A 9,047-nucleotide genomic window follows, 5' to 3' on the forward strand; every position below is an offset into this window, starting at 1 on the left:
ACATCAACATTGACGTCGAATCAGTCGTTGAAATGTATGTTAGGCAGCAGCCTCGAAGAACGTTACTAATCAATCCTCCAGCAGATAAATAACTATGCAAATTGAATATAATTTTGTGATTTGAGCAATAAATTACAATCCAAGACCACTGCCTTCTTTACCTGATTACTTCTTTTACCTAATAATGCTAATCAGATTATTTAAATGTTGATCAACTGAATCATTATGCTTCTTTTGATAAGCAGATAACTGCCTAAAATTAGAACCAACGTAAATTAAAGCATTAGCGTCAGACTGTTCATCAAACATTAAAAATCCAAAGAAAATATGAGAAGAAAAATGTACAAATGTCTACTCGGTAGGCCTCATTTTTACCCTACAAAATCTCTAGAATCCAGGAGCTTCAGAGGGCTTCGCCCCCTGGGCCCCCACCAGGGCTTCGCCCTGGACCCACTGGGGGCCTAAAGGAGGCCCCCAGAACCCTTGCATACTTTTGGCGCCCCCCTAACTTCAATTCCTGGATCCGCGCCTGCATTTGCCATTATGATTTAACTTTCCATCGATTTTACATATTTTAAAAGAGAACAACTGCTTTTGGGATTTAAAAAAAACTTGGTTTAACAACATGGTCTTTAACATTTTATAATACCACAGCATTTTGACAACCCGACATCACTTAAATGTTTGAAAATTTTCTCTTTAGCGTGAAAAGAAGACAGATCATAACGAAAACTAACTGCTAAGTTCAAAACGAACGTATTTCCTATTTCCGTATTTTCATAATAGCTAAACATGAGACGTATTTTTGGCTGAAAATCCGTACAAAATACGGCGAAATCGTGAGAGTAAACAGGTCTGAATTTTGTCTATTCGGCACTCAGAGCCATTCAGCAGGGAGGGATCTTTTTCGTGCCAGCACCTATTGCTTGCTACACGGGACCTTAGTTTATACGGTCTCATCCGAAGGACCGGTCTCCACGTCCCACAGTATAGGATTCGAACCCGCAACGTAAGGATCAATTCCTTACTTCGCGACTCCATTGCAGACGCTGAAAGCAAACATAAAAAAATGATTGAAAGAAAAAGTATTAGTACTTTTCGATACAAGACAACAAATAAATTTCATTTAATTTACTTGGACATTAGCGCAGGCTGGTCAACAATATCCCTAACAATAAATAACTATAGTTTACTACAGTAAATTAGAGTAATTTACTCATAATACTTCCTGTAACTTACTCTAAGTTATGTTTAACTTTTTGAGATTTTGAAGCTTAAAATCATTCATATTCGATAGAAAGATTAACAATGATGTTATTTTTAGGAATTATACATGATTATATAATGAGTGAAAAGTTCTCGAGAGGGACGTTAAACAACAATCAAACAAAATCTTAAGGAAAAAGACCGTTTCGTGAACGTCAAGGACGGTATATACAGCTGTTCGACAGGCAATATCTCAGCAAGATGTTCTTATGAGTATAAGAAGCATTATTAATATTGACAATGTAGATTGATTCCATTCCTAATTACTCTCTCAAGGACTACCATCAGCAGCGTACAACGTGGGTGAAGATCTGCCAAGTGTTCTTGCATAGATAAAAGTTATCAAGTGTACCACTCTCAGTCGTCGACTCCAATGGTTTGATGGGAGAACCACACAAATCAACACTAACAGAGTAAATGTGGAACTTCAGAGACTATGCATCTCGTGAAATTATGGAGAATATGACGTTATTTATGGTTTTGATTTTGTCCCAAGGTTAAAGTGGAGGAATTTTTGCAAAACAGATACGAAAATGCTGTCATATGGCTGCACCTGGCAACTAAGCATCAAAGACATGACACATCTAAATAAAGGCACAGGAGTTTTTATTTACTAGTATCTGCAAACTCCATTCAAGTCCAGCAAAGATGTTCTCCCTACAAACACGAAACAAACGATTCATTGATCTTCTTGTGGATATGTAGGAGAAATTTGGTGTGATGTCTTTTACGCAGAAGTTAAAGGTGACCTTAAAATAAACCAGACAGCAATATCATAATCATCAACAAAAACATTATTAGATACGACACTGATGAATTTGTTCCCTTGTCTCATTTCTATGTTTCGGTACTCCATGATAAAAATTTTTGAGATGACTTCCGAAAAAGAACTTGAAATGTAAAGTATGGGATATTTAGACGTCAAGAAATAGTTATTATGCAGTTCTTTTGCCTCCTGCCATACATGCAATAACTGTATGCAACACTACTTCCCGAATGAAGCTGCTGCATGCCCTGAAAAAACTTAAAGAATATTTGATCATTACAAAGAAAATTTGAGATCTTTTACGTGTATAAGTAAAGTATAACTTCCAAGTAACGAACAAATGGAGGCCTTCCTTAGGCAGGGTTAAATATTCTGCGATCCAGAAAGGTTGGAACAAAGTGTGCAGCTGGATCTATTGCAAATCACTGTCAAAACCTACCACCGACATAAGATGCTGCATCTTTCCACATTACAAGAGCAATTCATCAAACCTATTAGTGGATGCTATAAACAAAGTTTACTGAAACAAAATGAGGGTGGTATCTGTCATATAAAAGCTTTTATCCAATCAAAACTGTCGCCCGCGTGGCGCAGTGGTTAGAGCGTCTGCTCTAGAGTCGGGAAATAAGGAGTTGATCCTTACGTTGCGGGTTCGAATCCCACTGTGGGACGTGGAGACCGGTCCTTCGGATGAGACCGTATAAACTGAGATCCCGTGTCGCAGGTGCTGGCACGAAAAAGATCCCTCCCTGCTGAATGGCCCTAAGTGCCGAGTATAGGACAAAATTTATAGCTCTCCACCGGTTAGGCCGGAATTAAAAATATCTTTGTTTCCCCTAACCCGACCCTAAATTCTCAAGTTGGGTCGGTAAAAAACAATTTTATTTTCTGACAGCAGCTTTGAAAATACATTCTAAAATTTAATGGAAAATTACCTTTATAAATAGGAAAAGTACAACAGAAAGCGATTTGTGAGCAATATGCTAAGTATCGTACATTTGCCGTTTAAAAGCAAAATTCATGATTAATTAATTCAAAGCAGTTATTTAGTTGAACTTGTGAAATATCTCACGCCATTACATTTATATAAATTGAATAAAATAGACAAGATTCTCAGATACGCAAAGACCAGACATACGAGTATATTTTGTCAAACCTTCCATCAGAGCTTATAAACGATCAATGTACTTTTTTGAGGGCCATGAGATTTGCAGTGGTTCTGGAGCATTTTGCTTTGGAGTTAAGAAGTCAGTGGCCAATTTTAAATCGTAGGTTCAAATCCCAATGAAAACGGTCCTTCAAAGGGGACCATAAAAACTTATGTCCAGTGTCGCAGAAGATGCTGGCTCAAAAAAGATCCCCCACTGCTTAATGGCAAAAAAGTGCTGAGTACATCTAAATTTGGAGCAATGGGGAAATGTTTAAATGTCGTCCTAACAAATCTCGCAGGGATTAAAAGCAAAGAAACAACCAATCTTCAAGGGCCTAATTAAAGAAAAATACACTGGACGTCTCAGGAAGCTGAATCATGATTTCAAAACTATTTGGAAAGAGTATGTTAATTAACAATATTTAATTGAACCAAACTGAATCTACAAATGATAAAAATGCTATATACCGGTACAATGTCATAGTCACGAAGTTTAACCACTAAATAAAGGCATGAAGAAAGAACATCTGAATTATATTAATCGGGTTGAATATGCAGACATATTTACAACAACTCCTATGGTTCCATAATGGCATATAATAAACATAGGAACATAGATGAAATGGTTATTAGATCAAAACTGAAATTAAATAAAATGCAGTGAAATTGAATGATGTCTTAATTAGGTGGACCCTCATCTATTCATGAGGCGGACCTTACCATGTATTTAGTACCTTAAATTCAAAGACAGGTTTGTTTGTTTGTTGTTTAACGTCCCTTTCGAAAAAATATTCATGGAGACGCCAAGACACCTCCGAAACTCTCTTAATTCATGTAATTAGTCATGGTAAATTTTATTATCGAATTGTTTCAAGAGTGAAGAATTCCAATTAGCTAAAAGCATAAGATTGAGACGTCGCCATTGTTTTATGAAGAGCTAATGCCCTGTAATCACATTTGGACGTCATTTTGTTTCCAACAATTGCTTGAAAATCACAGTAGAACAAATGGCCGTTCTGATAAAAACTGACTTTGATGAAGTTGTATTTTATAAAACTTGGTTAACAATAAAAAAAATACTTGAATCATCTTATTTAAAAAATCTTTTCAGTCGGCGCGATTTAATTGGGTCTCCACCGGTATTTTTTATTTTTAGTGGTGGCGTCTCCAAATGAGAGTCCCCCTGGAGATCCCGGGTAGAATAGGTCCTCAGTACCCCCTTGCTTGTCGTAAAAGGCGACTAAATGGGGCTGTCCTTCGGATGAGACCGTATAAACCGAAGCCCCGTGTCACAGCAGGTGTGGAACGATAAAGATCCCTCCCTGCTCAACGGCCGTAAGTGTCGTGCATAGGCCTAAATTTGCAGCCCTTCACCGGCAATGGTGACGTCTCCATATCAGTGAAATATGCTGGAGAGGAACGTTAAACAGTATATAATCAATCAATCAATCCAAATGAGTGAAAAATTCTCGAGAGGGACGTTAAACATACAATCAATCTAATCAAAACTTAGCATAGGTCTAGCTCCTGCATTTGTCATCAAAATGCAAAACCAGCTGCGAGTCGTTATTGCAGTTGTAGAGAAGGTGGTATTGTGTGAACATGCAGCCAGTTGCTCTGAATGTCATGGAAATTGTTCAAACGCTTGCATTACAAAATTTTCTGAGGACAAAATTTGATGTTCAATCGGAGTTTAGTAAGGCCCAATATGCATACACATCTCGTGGATCTGTGTCTGACGTCATCGCGTCAGTTGGCAGAGACTATAAACAAAAGAGGCCTCGTGTAATTGAAATGTATAGACAACATTTTAAAAATCTAAATTTACAATTTTATTTTGTCACCCGCATGGCGCAATGGATAGAATGTCTGCTCCAGAGTCTCTTAGTATGGAGTTGATCGTTACGTCGCGGTTTGGAATCCTATACTGTGGGAAGTAGAGATACGTCTTTCGGATGATACGGTATAAACCAAGGTCCAGTGTAGCAATAGGTGTTGGCACGAAAAAGATCCCTCACTGCTCAATGGTCGCAAGTGCCGAATATAGGACAGAATTTGCAGCTCTCCACCGGCAAGTGGTGGCGTCTCTATATGAGTGAAGAATTCTCGAAAGGGATGTTAAATGAGACCGCATAAATCGAGGTTCTGTGTCGCAATAAGTGCTGGCACAAAAAAGATACCTCCCTGCTCAATGTCTCCGAGTATAGAAAAAAATTGCAGCTCTCCAGTGGCGAGTGGTGGCGTCTCCATATGAGTGAAAAAATTCCTCAGAGGGACGTTAAACAATCAATCAATTCAATGATATAGCAGATCTCTAACTGCAGAGCTGTAGCTCTCCCAAAAAAATATTGACAGACCGGAGAGCTACAGTGCCAACCCATTAAAAAACTATTTTTATCGCGCACAATTTTTTGCTTGGTTCTGGATAAATGCTTTCAAATTCTTACCTCTATTGCTAAAAAAACTAGATTTCAAAAAAAATTCTTAAACTTCTCTATCAAGTACTCTCATAGTTGACATAGATCTGCACGAAGCGCTTTACACCGAGTTATCTTCCAAACCAAAATGACAGAATAAATAGACGAAATTTTCGATAATCTCATTTTCAGGGTCAGGAGGGCTATAAACAACAATTTTAGGGAATATTTTGTTGTGAAAACAGTGATATGTTAGGAACATACGGTTTGTAATATTTTGAGATTAAAGTGACAAAACATGGAAAAACACATTAAGAAAGAGCGCACTTTTTTGTGCGCAATAAACATACAGTTTTTCAATGGGTGGCACTGTAGCTCTCCGGTCTATCAATATGTATTTTTTTATTTGGAGAGCGACAGTTTTGCAGATAAAGGATCTCATCCTCCACAATGCCATGGTTGACACTCTTGCCTACATAGCGACTTAAGTTGAATACTAAGTACTTTCAGTGCCAAACAAATTATTTTTAAAAAAAGGTTTATATTCATTCCATAAAAGTGCAAAAAACTTGAATTGTATAAATTATAATTATTGTTACATACAATTCAAGAGATTTTGCATGTGTCGCCCCAGTGGCGCAGTGCTTTAAGCGTCTGCTAGATAGAATCGCGACTTAAAGAGTGGATCCTTACGTCGCGGGTTGGGATCCCACCGTGGGACGGGGAGGCCAGTCCTTCGAATGAAACCGTATAAACCGAGGTCCTGTGTCGCAGTAGGAGCTTGTACGTAAAAGACCCCTCCCTGCTCAATGATCGTAAATGCCGAGTATAGGAGAAAATTTGCAGCTCTCCACCGGCAAGTGATGGCGTCTCCATATGATTGAAAAATTCTCGAGAGGATCGTTGACAATATATAATCAACAAGCGATTGTAAAATTGTCAACTTTGTGAAACCCCTCTTTCGGTGTCTTTGTGGGTGAAATATCATTTTTTATTGCATGTTATGTCAAATATGAACGCCTTTTCCTATGTATCGATACAATGACCTTGTCAGCAAATACAATTTATCATTTGATCAAATGCTGACTGACGTTTTTCATACTAATTGTTGGTTCATTTTTATACACTGAATTTACGACGGATTTTTCCGTTATTTCCCGATCATGAGAAGAAGCACACGGCGGGTATGACCGGGGATCCTCACTCCTCCATGGCACCTGATCCCACCTCTGTTTTGGAGGTCCGTGTTTGCTCTGCTCCTATTTTGTATTGTTTTATGGACTTTTGATCAGGAATACTGTTCGTTATTTCCATATAATTTATTCAGAAGTTATCATCGAAATTGATTTCTTTAATTTGGTCAATCGTGAAGGTCAAAGGGTCAGAAATCATACCATGCTCGGAAATACACCCTTTTTCTTGTCACAGGAAATGCACATGTCAAATATGAAAGCCCTATCTCTTCTCAATCATTTTTCTGAAAATCAGGTCAAACTTCAAGAACAAGGTCACAAGATAAAAAAATTCTAGTGTATTTAGAAAGGTCTTGTCAAAGGCAATACACAGATTAAATTTGAAAGCCTAATCTCTACTCGTTCAAAATTTATGACCAAGGTTAATGTTTTTGGAAAAGTAGGTCAAACTTCAAGGTCACGAGGTTAAAAAATCAAAGTGGGTTAAGACGTTTCACATGCAGGTAATATACATGTTTAATATGAAAGCCCTAGCTCTTCTCATTCAAAAGAAATGTTCAATTTTAAGTCTTTATTTTTTAAAAGTAGGTAAAACTTATAGGTCAAAGGGTAAAAAAATCATGTGACTTCAAGGTCACGAGGTCATATCATAGTGTATATAGAAAGTCGTGCCACAGGTAATATCCATGATTAACATGAAAGCCCTTTCTTTTCTCATTCAAAAGGTATGGTCAATTCAAAGTAATGATTAATTTTCTTATGCAATAGTAATGTGTCCGTCCGTCTGTCTGTGCGTCTGTCTGTCTGTAAACAATTTTTCAAAATGCTACTCCTCTTACAGTTTTGGTCTGTTTTCAATATAAATTGGCACAAATAGACTATACCAAGATACATAATTCTGTGCATCAGTTTTTGATTTCGATGAACGTTGTTTCCGTGGTTACTAAAAATAGAAAATTCTGTGAAATGCTTTTAAAATGCCTACTCCTCCTACAGTTTTGGTCGGATTTCAAGATAACTTGGCACACGTAGACTTTAATAAAATACATGATTCTGTGCATCGGTTTTTGATTTCGATGAACGTTGTTGCCATGGTTACTTAAGTAGAAATTTCTCTGAAATTCTTTGAGACTACACTGAGTACATAATTGTCTTTTTAGGGTTTTTGTTAATTTGTTGATTGATGTTTCCATGGTAACTAAAATGGAAAATTCTGTAAAATTTTATCAAAAGCTATTCCTACAGTAGTAGTCTAAATGCAATAATGCCACAAAAAGAGACTTAATCAGGATCATGATTCTATTTTTTGTTTTTTTAAAGTCCCAACTGCTACCTTTTAGGTCACCTGAGTAAACTCAGGTGACCTATTGCTATCCGTTTTCGTCCGTCGTCGTGCGTCGTGTGTTAACATTTGAGCATTTTCAGCTTCTTCTCTGAAACCACTGAACCAATTTCAACCAATTTTGGCATACAGCATCTATGGGTGAAGGGGAACAAAAATTTTGAATTTCATGGTCCCTGCTCCCCTGGGGCCTGAGGGGTGGGGCCAAAACCACTAAAATTAGTGTAATCTTTAAAAATCTTCTTCTTTACTCCTGGACATCAAGCAGACAAACTGTTGGTATGATTGTAATCAGCATTGAGTCCTCTACCAAAATTGTGAAATTCATTGCCCCAGGGTCAGGGGTTCTAGTGCTAGGGCGGGGCTCTATTGATTATATAGTGAAAATGCATTAATTCTTTGAAAATCTTCTTCTCTGCTCCTGGATATCAAATTTACAATCTAAGTACATAGTTATGATGAGCAAGAGTGCCTCTTTCAGATTTGTGAATTTTATGGCCCCAGGGTCAGGGGTTCTGTGTTAGGGCGGGGCTCTATTGATTATATAGTGAAAATGCATTAATTTTTGAAAATCTTCTTCTCTACTCCTGGGTATTGAATAAACTAACTAAGTACATTGTTATGATGAGCAAGAGTGCCTCTTTCAAAACTTTGAATTTCATGGCCCCAGGGTCAGGGGTTCTGGTGTTGGGTGGGGCTCTATTGATTATATAGTGAAAATGCATTAATTCTTTGAAAATCTTCTTCTCTGCTCCTGGGTATTAAATAAACTTACTAAGTACATTGTTATGATGAGCAAGAGTGCCTCTTCCAAAATTGTGAATTTCATGGCCCCAGGGTCAGGGGTTCTGGTGCTAGGGCGGGGCTCTATTGATTATACAGTGAAAAGCATTAATTCTTTGAAAATCCTCTT

This window comes from Saccostrea cucullata, unplaced genomic scaffold (assembly GCF_032062105.1).
Source record: "Saccostrea cucullata isolate Sc308-1 unplaced genomic scaffold, CSIRO_AGI_Scuc_v1 ctg8, whole genome shotgun sequence".
Taxonomy (NCBI): domain Eukaryota; kingdom Metazoa; phylum Mollusca; class Bivalvia; order Ostreida; family Ostreidae; genus Saccostrea; species Saccostrea cuccullata.